General features: G+C 49.1%; 1 long non-coding RNA gene across 2 annotated transcripts in view; it reads left to right on the forward strand.

Annotated features, from left to right (window-relative positions):
• LOC129564346 (uncharacterized) overlaps positions 1 to 17,632 on the forward strand; it is a 193,649-nt gene that overhangs the window by 18,750 nt on the left and 157,267 nt on the right. For both annotated transcript variants that reach the window (XR_008687473.2, XR_008687475.2), the window contains exon 3: positions 17,384 to 17,572. This is a non-coding gene — a long non-coding RNA (uncharacterized LOC129564346). The remainder of the gene's footprint in view (positions 1 to 17,383; positions 17,573 to 17,632) is intronic.

The raw sequence follows: 17,632 nt of genomic DNA on the forward strand, positions 1-17,632 counted from the left end.
AGACTCACGTCCGTTGAGGCGGTGATGCCATCCAGCCATCTCATCAATAATCATGGTAGCCTCTTATTTACCCAGAATGGTTACGGCCAACACCCCCTGCCCAGGTCCCAGCTGATAAGCCCACCCCATTCCCCTCTCAGGTGTCCTGGTTTGGATGATAAATTATGCCGTCCTCTGGTGGCTGAGATGGTAAAGAATCTGCCTGGCAATACAGGAGGTGTGGGTTCAGTCCCTGGGTTGGGAAGAGCCCCTGGAGAAGGCAATGGCAACTCCCTCCAGTGTTCTTGCCTGGAGAATCCCATGGACAGAGGAGCCTGGCGGGCTACAGTCTGTGGGGTCGCAAAGAGTCAGAGGTGACTGAGCAGCTGAACACACTGCTGACGAGGAATTAAGACTTTGGAGCGCATTTTCCTTCCGAAGGGAATGGAGTAGAATGCCCTCCTTGGGCTTTCAAGGGTTGCTTTGCACTCATGTTCAACACCATCTGAGTAACCGTGATGCTTCTTGAGAGTCTTAAGATGAGAGAATTTCTCTTTTGCTAAAGTCTTCTTTTAAAATTTATTTTATTTTTTGGCTGCACCGTGCAGGGCATGTGGGATCTTAGTTCCCTGACCAGGGATTGAACCCGTATCCCCTGCATTGAGAATCTTACCCACTGGACCCTTAGGGAAGTCCCCAAGCTGAGAGAATTTCTTACTTTTGCTGTGATAGTAAAAATTCTTTAAAATAGAACTATACTGTGTTTCCATGTGGCCCCCCTAAGTTTTGCAGTGCGGAAGTCTCTCATCTCTGATTCATGTATGTAGGGAACATGTCATTACTGTTTCAGTTCCTGAAAGTGAATGCTAACAATTGTTACTTAGGGAATTAAATTTTGAAAACAGGTCAACAGCTTTACCAGCTGTCTCGGTTCTGCTTCTCTGACTATCATGCAGGGCGGTGTGGACCCTGCTGGGTATGACATGCCTGATGAGAACATTTATGAGACCTTTGTCCAAAAGAAAACTTGACGTTGACCAAGAAATCTGAGCGCTGAAGAATTGTTGCTTTTGAACTGTGGTGTTGGAGAAGACTCTTGAGAGTCCCTTGGACTGCAGGGAGATCAAACCAGTCCATCCTAAAGGAAATCAGTCCTGAATATTCATTGGAAGGACTGATGCTGGAACTGAAGCTCCAGTACTTTGGCCACTTGATGTGAAGAGCTGACTCATTGGAAAAGACCCTGATGCTGGGAAAGATTGAAGGCGGGGGGAGAAGGGGGTGACAGAGGATGAGATGGCTGGATGGTGTCACTGACTCAATGGACATGAGTTTGGGTAATGACTTAGAGATTAAAGAGTCTTCCTGCAGTGCGGGAGACCCGGGTTCGATCCCTGGGTTGGAAATATCCCCTGGAGAAGGAAATGGCAACCCACTCCAGTATCCTTGTCTGGAGAATCCCATGGACAGAGGAACCTGGTGGGCTACAGTCCGTGGGGTCACAAAGAATCGGACATGACTGAGGGACTGAACAACAACAAAATCTGACCCGTAGTTGAGTCTGACAGGTCTTGATGGTGTCTTCTTGGTTGAGACTTTCTCAGCCAATGTCACATCTGATTTTGTCATTAAGGTCTGCAGAGCCCAGACTATACACACCCCAGAATAACTCAGATACTTCTCGGCCAGTAGGCTGGCTTTTAGGGGATACACAGGAAGTCTGTGTTCAGTACAACTGTGAGTCCATGGATGTGGGCACTTTTTTTTTTTGTCTGTACTGGCTCTTATTTACCACATGTGGGATCTTATTTTTTAGTTGCTGCACACGAAATTTTCGTTGTGGCGTATGTGGGACCTGGTTTCCTGACCAGGGATCTAACCCCGGTCCCCTGCATGGGGAATGCGGAGTCTTAGCCACTGGACCACCAGGGAAGTCCTAGCACATTTCTGTAGTAATAGTAATCAAGCATTTCTCCTCACCCTTGGGTGTATCGTCCTGGAATGAGCCAGTCACTAGTGCAGCTCTCGGAAAGTGAAATGTTTCTCTTGAAGTTGGTCAGAATGCAGTCAAAGACGAAAGGTGTTCTCGTCAACCAGCGTTAACGGCTTTGCCTCCTTGAGGTTACAGCCAGCGCCTGCTCATCTGTGACAGCTGAGTCGTCACCCCCAAGATAAGAGAACTCTGAGCCTTCCCGAGTCCGTTAGATGTTCAGTGTGTCTTTCGCACATAAAGGCATCCATTTCTGAGCATTGCATCACCTACATGGTCAAAAAATAAAAAAGAGAGCTGTGTATCGAATTGGACTCCCAAGCAGGTGGTGCTTTTCATAATACCAGGCAGCTCCTGATTTCCCTGTGTGCGTTCAAGGGAACCATAAACCACCTGTCGGAGTTGAGTTGTGCCTATCCATAACGCACCAGGCGGCCCCAGGACACCAGCTCTGCTTGCTAATCAAAAGCGATGTTGTCGACGTGCCGGCTTAATGCAGAGATTGATAGAGGTATGCAGGTGCCGTGGGACTAGGCAAGTTTTATACCCACGCCAGCTTCTATGCCTCTGCAATTCGCTATGTTTGCAGACCACTTTGGGGATTTTTCCCTCCAAGGATAAATCACTGCCTTTAATCTCATTATCATCTGTCCATCACTGAGGTGGTTTGCTCTCTTTACAAGGTGAATGACACTCTTCCTTTTGGAACTCAAAAGTGGCGGATGATTCAAGACCCACCTGGCAGCTTTCGACTTTAGGAAACCCACCCCCTCCCCCCGCACACATATAAACCCAACTTGCACTTAGCTCCCTGCCTTCCAAACCATCAACATTAAAAAAAAGAAAAATGACTAAGAGGAATATAGAACTATGTTGCAATCCCCTAACCAGACCTTAGAGGGAAATCTCCCTGAAATTAGCCCTGGGCACTACTGCCCTGGGCAGTACCCATAGCCACTACTCCCTGAGCTGTGGCTCAGCTGGTAAAGAATCTGCCTGCAATGTGGGAGACCTGGGTTTGATCCCTGGGTTGGGAAGATCCCCTAGAGAAGGGAAAGGCTACCCACTCCAGTATTCTGGCCTGGAGAATTCCATGAACTATACAGTACATGGGGTCGCAAAGAGTCGGACATGACTGAGCGACTTGCACTACCCACATCAGGGTTGACCACCAAACCTAGCCTTGTTTTTCAGAGCTCTTTTCTCTGCTTTTCTGCTTAAAGGAGGGGGCTTCATGTCCATTGTCCTCCCCTGTCCCCTGTAAAGGAAATCTTTGCAAATAACCCGTTTCATAGCTTACCAAAAGTGAAGTCACTCAGTCGTGTCCGACTCTTTGTGACCCCATGGACTGTAGCCTACCAGGTTCCTCCATCCATGGGGTTTTCAAGGCAACAGTACTGGAGTGGTTTGCTATTTCCTTCTCCAGGGGATCTTCCCAAGCCACGGATCAAACAGGAGCAACTTGAACACGTTAATAACGTTGGACAAGCAGTGTGAGTTTTTAACAAGAATATATTGTGCATAAGCTTCAGTGAAAGAATTGTTAATTGTCTAGTACGTTTCATCTGAATATTGTTTGTTGCATTCGGTTCAGTTCAGTGCAGTCACTCAGTCGTGTCTGACCCTTTGCGACCCCATGGACTGCAGCACGCCAGGCCTCCCTGTCCTTCACCATCTCCCGGAGTTCACTCAAACTCATGTCCATTGAGTGGGTGATGCCATCCAGCCATCTCATCCTCTGTTGTCCCCTTCTCCTCCTGCCTCAATGTTTCCCAGCATCAGGGTCTTTTCCAATGAGTCAGTTCTTCACATCAGTTGCATTATTTCTGTATTTTGGTTCTTCTTTATATTTTTTAATCTAAAAAAAAAGCAAAAAAGATGTATTTTTGAAGTAGGTGGTTCTGACTGTTGCCTGCCAGGGTCCTCTGTCCATGCGATTCTCCAGGCAAGAACACTGGACTGGGTTGCCATTCCCTTCTCCAGGGGGTCTTCCCAAACCAGGGATCGAACTCAGGTCTCCCACATTGCAGGCAGACTCTTTACCATCTGAACCACCAGGGAATTCCCAAGGACAGCAACAAAAAAAGATGTCTTTGGGGAGTAGGTGGTTCTGTCGTCCAGTTCTGATCTACCCAGGAGACTGGTTGTGGCATGTGAGTTCTGGTTCCCTGAGCAGGGACTGAACCTGGGCCGCCAGCAGTGGGAGTGCAGTGTCTTAGGTACTGGACCTCAGGGAGCTCCTGTGTTTGTTCTTACTTCTTCTCTTCATCTTCTTTCCATACCCAGCCCTGCCCCCTCGTTTTCCTCTTCCTTCTACTGCTCGTTTTCTTCATGCGGGGCCTTCTCAGGACCTGTGCTCACCTGGACGTGAGTTTGTTGCCCTATTGTTCATTAACATGCTCCCTACAATAGGGGACTTTAGGAACTGTAGTTGAATACCTTTTTCTTTGGGCACTAGTGGTAAAGAACCCACCTGCCCATGCTGGAGAGTTAAGAAACGCGGGTTCGATCCCTGGGTCGGGAGGGTCCCCTGGAGGAGGGCACGGCAGTCCACTCCAGTACTGTTGCCTGGAGAATCCCATGGACGGAGGAGCCTGGCGGGCTGCAGTCCACGAGGTCACAGAGAGCCAGACACAAAGCGACTTAACATGCACACGCCTTTTTCTTGAGAGAAGCAAACTCAGAGGTAAAAGGAGAGGCTGCTCCTGTTTGCAGAGCACCTCCCCATCTCAGAGAGTGCCCCAGCTGCTTTGTGCTCAGTAGGGCACTGGGTTTCCACTCAGCCCTTCAGGTGGACAGAGCGGGCCTCCCTTTGCAGGGAGGACTGTTTCCAGCACACCACACTACGCTCGTCAAACCTGAAGCCTGTGCAGGAGACTTGAACGTGCGCCTAAGATACAGTTCTCCCTTTAATAGAAACCGGGAGAGTAGTCTGGGGGCCTGGTTGAAGAAATAGAAGCCAAACGTAATCTTCATGGGTGGCCATCTCCCCCAAGATCTTTACGTGGGGTTCCTTCCAACATGTGACCCACTTCGCCCCTGGCTCTGTTATGAACTGCTGCGTGCTCAGTCGCTTGGTTGTGTCTGGCTCTTTGCGATCCCGTGGACTGTAGCCTGCCAGGGTCTTCTGTCCAAGGGATTTTCCCAGCAAGGAAACTGGAGTGGGTTGCTGCCACGTCCTTCTCCGGGGGAATCTTCGCGATCCAGGGTCAAACCCTCACCTCTATACTGGCAGGTGGATTCTTTACCCCTGGCACCACCTGGGGTCAAGTCCTTTATTCTGCCTCCTTATCCTGTTTCTGTTGACAGGCTGAGTACTTAATACAACTAACAACAAAAAAAAAAATCCTTCAGAGAGACAAACACTGCTGGCAGCTTGGCAGCATAACTCACCTTCATCTCTGCTTTGGAGATGAGATTTCCGTATGAAACACTCTTCAGTCTCAAAGCCAAATACCTCTGCCTCATTTCCTTCTCCAAGACCCTGAATTCTTTCCAAGGAAGTGCTGATTTCCATGGGGCCTTATTTCCGCGTCGCCCGCTGCTTTGTAATTTGCTTACGGTTCTCTTGTTGGATGAGAACACAGACCTGCCGCGTGTCTCCACCTTTGTCCTTCCTGTAACGGGCTTCTTCTCCCCGCCCCCCACCTTGTTTGATTTCTCTGCAGCCAGCGTTCTCTATATGTTTTCTCGTGCCCCTCACGGTTGTCTGATTCCCCGCATGAACCGTGGTCATCGTGAGACGAACATTTCTAAGTCTGCTTCTCACATGACACGTGGACAGGCATGGGGGGATTCTGTGGGATGTCTGACACCGGGGAGCTTGGCTGACACCTCAACACTGGTTTCCACTTTTTTCCTGAGTTGTTGCTGAAAGCTCATAAGAAACCACCATGCATATAGCATCGTTTCTTTTTACTTTTCTCCTTAGGAAGGTTTTCTTTCTTTCATAGAACATGTGTCCTTGTGAGGCAACTTTTTTATTTAGATGTTTCCTTACATTTGCTTTGAAAATAAAATCGACGGACTTTTAGAAATGTTTATTTGGAAAATAAAGCTCTTCATTTCATAGTCATTTTCCCAAAACAGGGGCATTTGAAATGCTGATAGCTGGCTGCAAAGAATAGTAGTTCTGGAGTTCACCAGTTCACTGATAACTTTTTTTTTTTTCTGATTTCAAACCGTATCTGCTAATCTCATCCTTTTAAGGACACAATCTTGTAGACAGTTTTTTTTAATGTGCCAGGTGCATTCTTTATTATTTATTTATTAGAGTGTAATTGCTTTACAATGTTGGGTTTCTGCTGTACAACACCCTAAATCAGCTGTCTGTATACAGTACCCCCTCCCTGATGGGCTTCCCAACCCCCTGAATCAGCTGTCTGTATACAGTACCCCCTCCCTGGTGGGCCTCCCAACACCCTGAATCAGCTGTCTGAATACAGTACCCCCTCCCTGATGGGCCTCCACCCACCCCTCCATCCTGCCCTCTAGGTCGTCATGGAGCACCGAGCTGGGCTCCCTGTATTTTATAGTAGGTTTCCACAAGCTGGCTCTTTGACGCATTTCTTGTTTTTCATTCACTTAGTCGTGTCCGACTGCGACCCCGTGGACTGTAGCACACCAGGCTTCCCTGTCCTTCACCATCTCCCGGAGTTTGTGCAAACTCATGTCCTTTTAGTCGGTGATGCTGTCCAACCTTCTCATCCATTTTACACATGGTATGTGTATGTATCAGTCCTAATCTCCCAATTTGCCCCACCCTCCCCTTACCCTTAGTATGTGTGCATGCTGAGTCGCTTTGGTCGTGTCCAACTCTTTGTGAATCTGTGGGCTGTAGCCCACCAGGCCCCTCTGTCCTTGGGGACTCTTCAGGCAAGCGTACTGGAGTGTGTTGCCATGCCCTCCGCCAAGGAATCTTCCCTTCTCAGGGATCAAACCCACATCTCTTACATCTCCTGCATTGGCAGGAGGGTTCTTTACCGCTAGCGCCACCTGAGAAGGCCACTTGTAGACAATGTGCAAAGATTATTTGCTTCCCAGCGAGGAGGTGGGAAGTATATACATACACACACACACACACAGACATATACACAGCTTTGTTTGTATGCACATATACGCACCCACATGCATACACATCCGTCACACCTACATGTGTGCAAAGATACACACGTGTGTAATAGTAATACCTAGTTAGGCTGACGTGTAACAAACCTGGCTGACCGTGGGATTCATGTGGAGGAGAGGAAGAACCGAAGGGCAGTGGCCAGAGGGGTGCCCGTCCTCACACCCGTTTCTAGTTAGTTCTGGGACAGGACAGAGTGTAAAGCTCGGAGGTGGGGATCTATGGGACAAGGGCTTTTCAGTAGCTTCAGGGGTAGAAGTTGCTGTCGAAGATTAGGGAAATCCATAAAGGTTCAGGCAAGAGAGAGCAGAAACTGAGTCTGCCTGGGAGACGGGGAGAGGTGTGACCAGAAGGAGTCCCCACGGTTCATTGTCCAAACCAGCCACCCTGGGATTTGGGCGCATGGCCTGCTCCCAGTAGTGAACTCAGTTGGAAAGCGGAAATGAAAGTCCAGGTCAATAGGGAGGCTTACCTCTAAGTGGGCCCGTGCCGCAGCAGTTTCTAAAACTTCATTGTTATCGAAAAACCAACCAAACAAAAAAATGTGTATTCATTAAAGAGAGCACTTTTTAAAACGCAAATGGGATGGTCTGGGAGGAAATGAAGAGAAAGGAAGGATGTGCGTGCTCCCGGTATGGAACGGACATCCCGCGGCGTTTGATGAGGGCTGGTGGCTGAGGAGGGACACACAGCGGGAGAAGTGAGGTTCCGTGTCCCTGTGGCCACCCTGAGTGACCCCGTTCATGTTGCTTTAGCTGCGTGGCAGTCGTGGATATCTGACCTTCAGCTCCAAGGCAGAGAGCTGGGAATAGACTGGGCTGGGCTGAGGATCTAGCTTGATCTTCAAAACGGCCCCATGGAGGGTCACCCAGAACCTGAATTCCTGTTGTCCATGTAGGTACCACGGCTTCAATTCCTCATCATGTTTATGACTGGAGGAGATCAGGACACGTGTCAAAGGAATGCTCTGATGAGTGAATCAAGTCTGTATTTTCATGACTTTTTTGTGGATTCTTTGCCATCTTTTTTGGGGTTCAAGCTTCTAAAGTGCGGGACTTCCCTGGCAGTGCAGGGGACACTGATTTGATCCCCAGTCTGGGAAGTGCTCACATGCTGTGGTGCAAAAAAAAAAACCCCATGTGCCAGAACCAGTGAAGCCCATGTTCCAAAAATCCGTGCTCCACCACAAGAGAAGCCACTGCCATCAGAAGCCTGTGCTTTGTAACCAGAGTGACCCCCTTAAGTAGGTCTCTTCAACTAGAGAAAGCCCATGTACAGCCACAAACACCCAGTACAGCCAAAAATAGAAGGGAATAAAGTCAATGCACCATGGTCCTTGGGGAAAAAAAAGATGTTTTAGTGTTGTGTCTAAAAGTCCGAAGTGGGTTATTCTAGCTCACCCAGGGAAGCTGGCATTGCAAATACAATCACTCAGTGCCAGAGAGCCGGGCTGGCTGAAGGCTGTCACAGGAGCCGGCCAGAAGACGCCACGAAATCAGTGTGCTTAAGTGCAGCACGAGGCTTCACCGCTTGAAGCGCTTCAGACAGACAGCGGGAATAAGGGCCAGGCTGACGGAACTGGGCTGCGATCCCTTCCGGTACTGGGGCACCGTAACTTACAAGTCCCTGATTATAGACTCCATGATATGATGACAAGTGATCATCTCTGTCGGCAAGCACGATGCTAGAATGGAATTTGCACCAAACTCCTCAGTTTCGTTCCTTTGCCTCCAGGCCCTGGCCCTTCTGTTGAGACAGCACTTTCAAAGAAGGACCTCCAGTGTGCTTTGTCACTCAGACCGTGGTCTGTCCACCCATCCTGCTGGGAGCATAGACAACATGCGGTGGATCCTGAAAGTCGAAAAATGCAGGCTCCGTCAGCCGGGTGTGTGATGCTCAGATGACACACGCTGGGGTCCCGATAACCACCCCCACCCCACCTCAACTTTCTCTCTTGCCTCGCGTGTGAATCTTTAGTTAGTCCAGAATGGCAATAGCAGCCTAGATTTTACAGACCCACGTGCCAAAGGTGTCTGTATAGTCATGGCTGTGGTCTTCCCAGTAGGCGTGTACGGCTATGAGAGCTGGACCATAAAGAAGGCACAGCGCCGAAGAATCGATCAAGAACTTCGAAGAATCAGAATATGGTGCTGGAGAAGACTCTCGAGAATCCCTTGGTCTGCAGGGTGATCAAACTGGTCAGTCTTAAAGGAAATCAACCCTGAATATTCATTGAAAGGGCTGATGCTAAAGCTGAAGCTCCGCTACTTTGGCCCCTGGATGTGAACAGCCAACTCGCTGGAATAGGCCGTGATCCTGGGAGAGCTTGAAGGCAGAAGGGGAAGAGGGCAACGGAGGGTGAGATGGCTGGATGGCATCACTGACTCAGTGGACCTGCGTTTGAGCAAAGTCTGCGGGACAGTGAAGGACAGGGAAGCCTCGCATGCTACGATCTGTGGGCTTGCAAAGAGTCGGACACGACCTGGCGACTGAACAGCATGAAAGAAGGGGTGTGCCTTCTTGGGTCTTCTTCGCGACTCAGGGGTCAAACACGGTCTCCTGCATCGCAGGCAGCTTCTTTACCATCTGAGCCACCAGGGAAGCCCAGAGAAACTCATGACTCGTTGTCAAACAGATTGGAGATGAAATCAAATGCAAAGTCACTACATTAAATCTCTGTACCTTTCACGTTGCAGTGTAAGTGAAGCAGCTCTCATTTTTAATAGTTCAAATAGACTTTTTAATGGGCTTCCCTGGTGGCTCAGTGGTCAAGGATCCGTCTGCTCCTGCAGGTGACGTGGGTACGACCCCTGACCCAGGACGATCCCGCGTGCCGCGGGGCATCTAAGCCTCTGTGCCACACCTCTTGAACCTGTGCTCCTCAACAGGAGAGGCCACCGCAGAGAGAAGTCCACGCACCTTGACGAAGAGTGGCCCCTGGCTCTCCGCAGCCAGAGAAAAGCCCTCCCCGGCAACGAAGACCCGGCAGAGCCAAAAATAAATAACATAAATGAATAGCTTTTTTCAAGTGGACTTTCTACGAGCCCGAAAGTTACACAACAGTACTTTCAACGACAGAGGTGATTTGGCTCCGCGTATATTTTGCTCAAGAGAAATTCTTTACAAATTAAGTTAAAAAAAATATATAATGTGAAAGGGCATGTGACTTGGAAATGGACGTCTTGGGTGTGGGTGCTGGGTTTAGCTTTGAACTGTTGGTCTTCAGCAAGTTCACTGTGACACGTGACTTTCAGCCAAACCATTGGCGAAGAGGTAGCGGGAAAAGCGCCGTTTCCTTGGGAGAGCTGGTTTGTGTGTGTGTGTGTGTGAGCTGGTGTGTGTGTCTGAAAGAAAGTAGCCAGCTACAGAGTTCTGTGTGAATTTAGAGACGTCATAAAAGTGTATCGCCCTTGCTTTAAGTCTCAATACATACACATTTCTCTTTTGGAACTTTATTCATGAGGCATTAATGTGAATAGTAATAGCGATTCTATGACTCCAATAGTAATTCTCATTCCTTGAGTAGTAAAACTGCCTGTAGTTTTTTTTTCACGTGTATGCCATTTGATGGCAAGACAATGTTGAAGGCTTTCATAGATTTTATAGATGACGGAGATTAGAACTCTTTTAAAAAATGATTATGTTTGTCCTTGAATAAAAAAAAGGCGCTGCAGTCAAATTAGTATTCAGTTGAATTTTTTTTTTTAATCCCAACTTTCTGAGCTGTTTTCCTAAAGAATCATTGAATATCTGTCACCTCTTTTGAAACCCACAAAATGATATTTAGGGAAGGATTCTGTTTCAGAAGGACACTCAAGGTAAGTACCAGTGAATGAGTGTCTGTAGAGTGCAGACTGTCTAGGAAATATAACGCATCTGGACTTTTGATGGAGCTCAGATTGAGAATACAGTGGAACTTTCTGGAGAAGGGAGGTAAAGTTGAGACTTTGCCTTCCAGTGCAGGGGGTTCCGGCTCAATCCCGGCTCAGGGAGTTAAGATCCTAGATGCCTCATGGCCAGGAAACCAAAACATGAAACGGAAGCAGTATTGTAACAAATTCAAACAAGTCCACATCAAAAAAAACAAAAAAACCAAAACTTAAAAAAATGCACGCAAGCAGTCTTTCTTCCTTGAGGACAGTTTGTGTGCATGCTCAGTCACTTCAGTCATGTCAGACTCAATGAAGGCCCAGCACAGCCAAGATTGAAGGAAGAAAAAAGGATCAGTTCAGTTCAGTCGTGTCTGATTCTTTTCAACCCCATGGATGACAGCACACCAGGCCTCCCTGTCCATCACCAACTCCCTAAGCTTGCTCAAACTCATGTCCATCGAGTCGGTGATGCCATCCAACCATCTCATCCTCTGTCGTCCCCTTCTCCTCCCGCCCTCAATCTTTCCCAGCATCAGGGTCTTTCCCAGTGAGTCAGCTCTTTGCATCAGGTGGCCAAAGGATTGGAGCTGCAGTTTCAGCATCAGTGTTCATACGTTGACTATTCAGGACTGATTTCCTTTACGATTAACTCGTTCAAAAAACTTTTATTTTTTAATTTGCTATTGCAGTACATAGTAAATGAGCGCTGTCTCTTCTGGGCCTCTTCATGGATCACTGCCTGGTCATGGCAAAGCGTGTGTGACTAAAGGAAGCCATGAGCCATGCCGTGTGGGACCACCCAAGACGGACAAGCCATAGAGGAGAGTTCTGCCAAACTGTGATCCACTGGAGGACGGAATGGCGAACCACTCCAGTATTCTTGCCTGGAGACCCATGATGGGGTGAGGAGGGAAAAAGAGACGACACTGGAAGATGAGCCCCTCGCGTCAGAAGGTGTCCAGTCAGGTCGGGGGGTGGGAACCTGATATTTTCTTTAGCTAAGCTCCTGTCTTTCTGTCATGGTGCTCAGAGGCATTCTGCAAGGGTCTACAGGTCGTTCTTTCTATAAAGGAATCCTGGAAAGAAACTGTGTAACTTTATTTTCACTCAGTGGTTCAGAAGACATCTGCTCTATCACTTCAGTTCAGTCACCCAGTAGTGTCCGACTCTTTGCAACGCCATGGACTCCCTGTGCATCACCCACTCCCGGAGCTCACTCAAACTCATGTCCATTGAGTCGGTGATGCCATCCAACCATGTCATTCTCTGTCGTCCCCTTCTCCTCCCGCACGCAATCCCTCCCAGCATCAGAGTCTTCGCCAGTGAGTCAACTCATCCCATGAGGTGGCCATGGTATTGGAGTTTCAGCTTCAGCATCAGTCCTTCCAATGAACACCCAGGATTGATCTCCTTTAGAATGGACAGGTTGGATCTCCTGTTGTGTCCGATTCTCTAAGATCCCATCGACTGTCGCTCACCAGGCTCCTCTGCCCATGGGATTTCCCAGGCAGGAATACTGGAAGGGCTAGCCTTTCCCTTCTCCAGTGGAATCGTCCCAACCCAGGGATCAAACCCAGGTCTCTGCACTGCAGGCAGTTGTTTACCAGCTGAGCCACAAGGGAAGCTCAAGAATACTGGAGTGGGTATCCTGTCCCTTCTCTAGGGGATCTTCGGGACCCAGGAATCAAACTGGGGGTCTCCTGCATTGCAGGTGGATTCTTTACCAACTGAGCCACCAGGGAGGCCCTAAGTGGGAATTAGAGGGGGCTGCCAAAAAAAAAAACAAAAAACAACCCTCAAAAAACAGAACTGTTAAAGACACAAGGGTTCACAGAGCACCTAGCTCTGAAAGAGCAGAGTGTGAGGGGAAAACGAGACAGGAAGAGGCTGTCCCGATGCTGGGGGTGCCCTCTCGCCGAGCTCAGGAAGAGGCTGTCCCGATGCTCGGGGTGCCCTCTCGCCGAGCCCTCTCTTCATGGCCTCTCCTTTCTGTTTGTGTGTTGTGAGATAGGGTGTCATTAAGTTTCTTGGGCTTCTCTCACGTGCTGCCTGCAGGCAGTTAAATCTGAGCACCTTGGTTGCAAGGCGTATGGCATCCCCTTTAGCAGGTGGACAGAATGCATCTGGAGTGATTGAAACATTGGTTCATCTGCTTCAGAACATGGGGGAAGAGTAACCACTTGCCTTTTTAAAAAAAAATTTAAAACACCTGCAAAATTTACACTCGCCATAAACTGTAACAGCTGGGAGGAACCGTGCTTGCCATCAACCTTTACCACTAATGAGTTCATCAAGGTTCTGTGAATTTGCAATGACTTTTTGTTTTTTAACTGCTTGCATTTAAGGGGTCACTGTGTTTTTGGTCCTTCGCAGGATCTCCTAGTCTGCAGATCGCGTCCGGCCCCTGGAGGAACGACATGAGCTTCACCCCTCACCCCTGCCTCTCGCTTCTGAGACTTTCGCTTCCATTATTTTTTTGGGGTGGGGGTGGGGCTACGCCTTTTCCTCCTGTCTCCCCTCCCCACCGTCCTCGTCAGCCTTGCGAAGCCGTGTTCAGCCCCTCCGTTATTCCCGGCTCCTTAAGCCCCACCGCCCCTGCTCTGTTGACCGTGTTATGTTCCTCCCTGTCCGTCACGGCATCATTTGTGTTTGCACCGAACGTGATGGTTGATGAAAAATAGCCCTGTTGCTCTTGCTTGTCCTTGGGCTCAGCCTCCCCACCCCCACCCCAACCCCCTCCAGGGAGCCGGAATCATCCATTATCTAAAATGCCCGATAAGGATTTCTAAAGCAGGAGTGGAAAGAAGAAATAATGAGGTCATCGTTCACTTCCACCCCCAAAGCCCGCTGTCTTTTTGAGAGCCTGCAGTGAAGCTGGTGATCCTGAAAGGCAGGCTTTCTCGGGGAGAAAGGGGATTTTTGTTCACCTCCACTCCCGAAGCCCACTGTCTTTTGCAGAGCCTTCGGTGAAGCTGGGGATCCTGAAAGGCAGGCTTTCTGGAGAAAGGGGATTTGCGGCCAGCTTTGCATATCAAAAGGGAAGTTGGGCGGCCAGCCGGTCAAGTCTTACTTAGGTCCTAGAATATGGAGAGACTGGAAGGTTACCTTTGAGGCTGGGATCAGCGGGCTTTTCCTGTTCTGTAGTAAATACTTTACTCTTTGCAACCACTGCACTCTGCGCTGTGCTGCAGAAGCTTCCGCCGAACCCATGAGGGTGTCCGAGTGCTCGTAAAATGGTGGTTGAGGACTGAAATTTCAATGTCAATAATTTGCGTGTGTCACCAAGTCTGCTTTTGATTTTCTTCAACGATGAAAAAAAATTTTTTTTAAATATTCTTTATCTCTTGGGCCATAAAAAACAAATGAAATAGCAGGGACTGGCCTGGGTCTGCTCCTCCTTAGGCTAGTTTGCCGACCCCGTGGTTTCACTGAAGAGTCTCCCTGCATAAAAACTTTAGGCAGGCAGAGGAGGCAGGGAAGGAAACAGCAGTTTATTCTATTTTTAATTTTTTTTTTGTTTCTAAATACTTTATTTCACTTTTTTTTTTTTTTATAATGTTCTTTCTTTATTGGAGGCTGTGCTGCGTCTGCGTTGCTGCTGAGGCTTCTCTGTAGTGGCGGCAAGCGGTGGCTCATTTCGGGGGTTCTCTGGTTCTCTGGTCGTGGAGCACGGGCCCTAGGGCTCCTGGGCTTCGGTAGTGGCAGTTGCCAGGCTCCAGAGACAGACTCACAAGTTGCGGCACGCAGGCTCAGTTGCTTCGAGGCATGTGGGATCTTCCCCGGACCAGGAATCGAACCCACGTCATTCTGCTTTGGCAGGCAGATTCTTTACCACTGAGCCACCAGAGAAACCCGTAGTTCATTTTGTTTTAGGTTGGCGAATGATTGGAAGAAATGATGCTGAAGCTCCAATCCTTTGGCCACCTGATGCAAAAAACTGACTCCTTGGAAAAGACCCTGATGCTGGGAAAGATTGAAGGCGGGAGGAGAAGGGGACGACAGAGGATGAGGTGGTTGGATGGCATCACTGACTTAATGGACATGAGTTTGAGTAAACTCAGGGAGTCGGTGATGGACAGGGAGGCCTGGTGTGCTGCTGTCCATGGGGTCGCAGAGAGTCGGACACAACTGAGTGACTGAACAACTAGTTTATGCCAGATGTCAGGGGTGCTGTGACGAGCTCAGCATGTCATGGATGGCGTGCATACATGCTGAGGGCTGTGACTAAGGACGTGCAGTGACTCGCAGGGTGAAGAGTCTGGGGGCAGGGGAGGGACTTCCCGGCTGGTCCACTAGTAAAGACTTTGCCTTCCAATGTGCGAGATGCAGCTTCCATCCCTGACGGGCGAGCTAGGATTCCACACGCCCTGGGACCAAAAGTCCAAACCAGAACACAGAAGCAGTATTATAACAGATTCATAGAGACTTTAAAAGTGGTCCACGTCAAAAAAAAAAAAAAATCTGAAAGAGATGGGAAAAAAGACTGGCAGTCGGTTTTATTGGGATTGCAGTAGTTGTCAGTCACCAGAACCATGGATTTGTGGAGACTGCACTCACCAGAAGATGTCTAGTGCACCTTTAGCTATGAGGGGGAGAGACAGAGGGGTGGGGGGACCCCCCCCACCCAGAGGGAGAGACAGAGGGGCAGGGGGACCCCCCACCCGGAGCTCCCACAGTTCCCAGCACATGTGTGGGAAGAAGAATTGCAGAGCAAAGAGGTGAGTCCCCCTGAGAAAGTGCTCTATTTTCTCAGAGGGTGTTTACAGCATTGGAAATGAGGACTCCATGGCCAATATGATAGGGTCTCCCCTAGCTTATTTGGAAAGGGATCCCCTGTCAGGTACAGATGCATTAGACCATCCTGCAATGTGGGACACCCGGGTTCGATCCCTGGGTCGGGAAGATCCCCTGGAGGATGGCATGTCAACCCACTCCGGCATTCTTGCCTGGAGACTCCCCTGGTCAGAGGAGCCTGGAGGGCTCCGGTCCATGGGGTCGCAAAGAGTCACACACACTTCCGTGGCTTTGCGGTGCTTTACTGTGGGTTGGGGCCTCTCTGGGGACCTTTCAGGAGGTGGCCTACAGTCAGTTTCCAAGGGAACACACAGAGATGTGTGGGACCTCTTATTCTCAGCAGTCTCTCTTCTGGACCTCTGTTGCTGCCCGCCAGGTGTCTGCCCTGGACACCTGCAGAGCGTCCTGTGTCTTAGCTGGGACGGAGCTGTAGAGGACAGGCCACCCTCACTGCTTGCCTGCTCTGAGTTACCTGGGGATGCTGGTCGTTGTTTAGTTGCTAAGTCGTGTCCAATTCTTTTTCAACCCCATGGACTATAGGCTGCCGGGAGCCTCAGCCCATGGGAGTTCCCCCAGACAAGAACAGTGCATTGGTTTGCCATTTCCTCCTCCAGGGGATCTTCCGGACCCAGGGATCAAACCCACATCTCCTGAATTGGCGGGTGGATTCGTTACCACTGAGCCACCTGGGAAGCCCTACTCACTTAAATACACATTAGTTAATATTTTCCTCCCCCAAACCTTGACTGGAAGCGATGTTTTAGGGGGAAGAAAATGGAGTTGATGTGGCTGCTTCTTAAAATGTCTGTTTTTAGAGACAGTATTCTGGACTTGCTACTCATTGGAAAAAGGAAAAAGCAACTTGTGTTCAATTTTTCATTCCCAGTTACCCACTCACTTGTTACGGATGTTGAAATCATTCCTGGGTAGACTTCCCTGATAGCTCGGGTGGTAAAGAATCTGCCTGCAAGGTAGGAGACCTGGGTTCGATCCCTGGGTCGGAATGATTCCCTGGAGAAGGGAATGGCAACCCACTCCAGTACTCTTGCCTGGAAAATCCCATCGACAGAGTAGCCCGGTGGGCTACGGTCCATGGGGTCACAAAGAGTCAGGCACGACTGAGTGACTAACAGTTTTACTTTTCCCCGTAAGTAACACCCTTAGACTTTTCAAAAACTGTTCCAGAGCTAGCCAAGCTCTGAGCTGGTGGAAACCATCTGTCTGTAACTGAGAAGGAATGCACCACACTTGCCTGAATTTTTGGGGACTTGCAGCTGATGAACCATTGATTAGAACCTCTATTAAGAGATAGACACATACACACACACACACACACAAAAAAAGAGAGGAAGAGAGATGGCTACATGCAAGGACTTTTTGCAAACATCCTTTCAAATATAGAGAATGTGGATGCTCCATTGGGGAGGTGACAAATAGACTCACATTATACAGAAGCGAGATAATTGAGTTTGTGAAATTGGCCGTGGCAAGGATTTAATAGGCAAAATGTTCCTTCCAGGGTTCTTCTTAACCTCTTCTATTATGTTCAAGCTTTTTGAAACTTAAGATCAGGAGAAAAAAGATCCCAGACCCTCGAACCCATCTTTCTGTTTGCCCCGCCAGGCACAGTCTCCACCGTACCCTCTCAAAAGTCCTGGTGCGCCAGAGAGTCTTCATTGAAAGGGTGGTCTGCTACCCCTGACCTTCGCCTGGGACTCTTCCCTGAAAGCCGTGGTTGACGGTGACCTAGTGACGGTGAGACAGAACTGGAAACGGACGTCTGGAGCTTGCCACGCCTTCTCTGCGACGCAGGTCAGTTTTCTTCCTAGGACAGAAATCGCCTCTGTGCATCAGAAGAATGACTTCAGGGCC

The sequence above is a fragment of the Moschus berezovskii genome, chromosome X (genome assembly GCF_049115385.1).
Source record: "Moschus berezovskii isolate FMDL1 chromosome X, NW_MosBer_1.0, whole genome shotgun sequence".
In the NCBI taxonomy this organism is placed as follows: Eukaryota; Metazoa; Chordata; class Mammalia; order Artiodactyla; family Moschidae; genus Moschus; species Moschus berezovskii.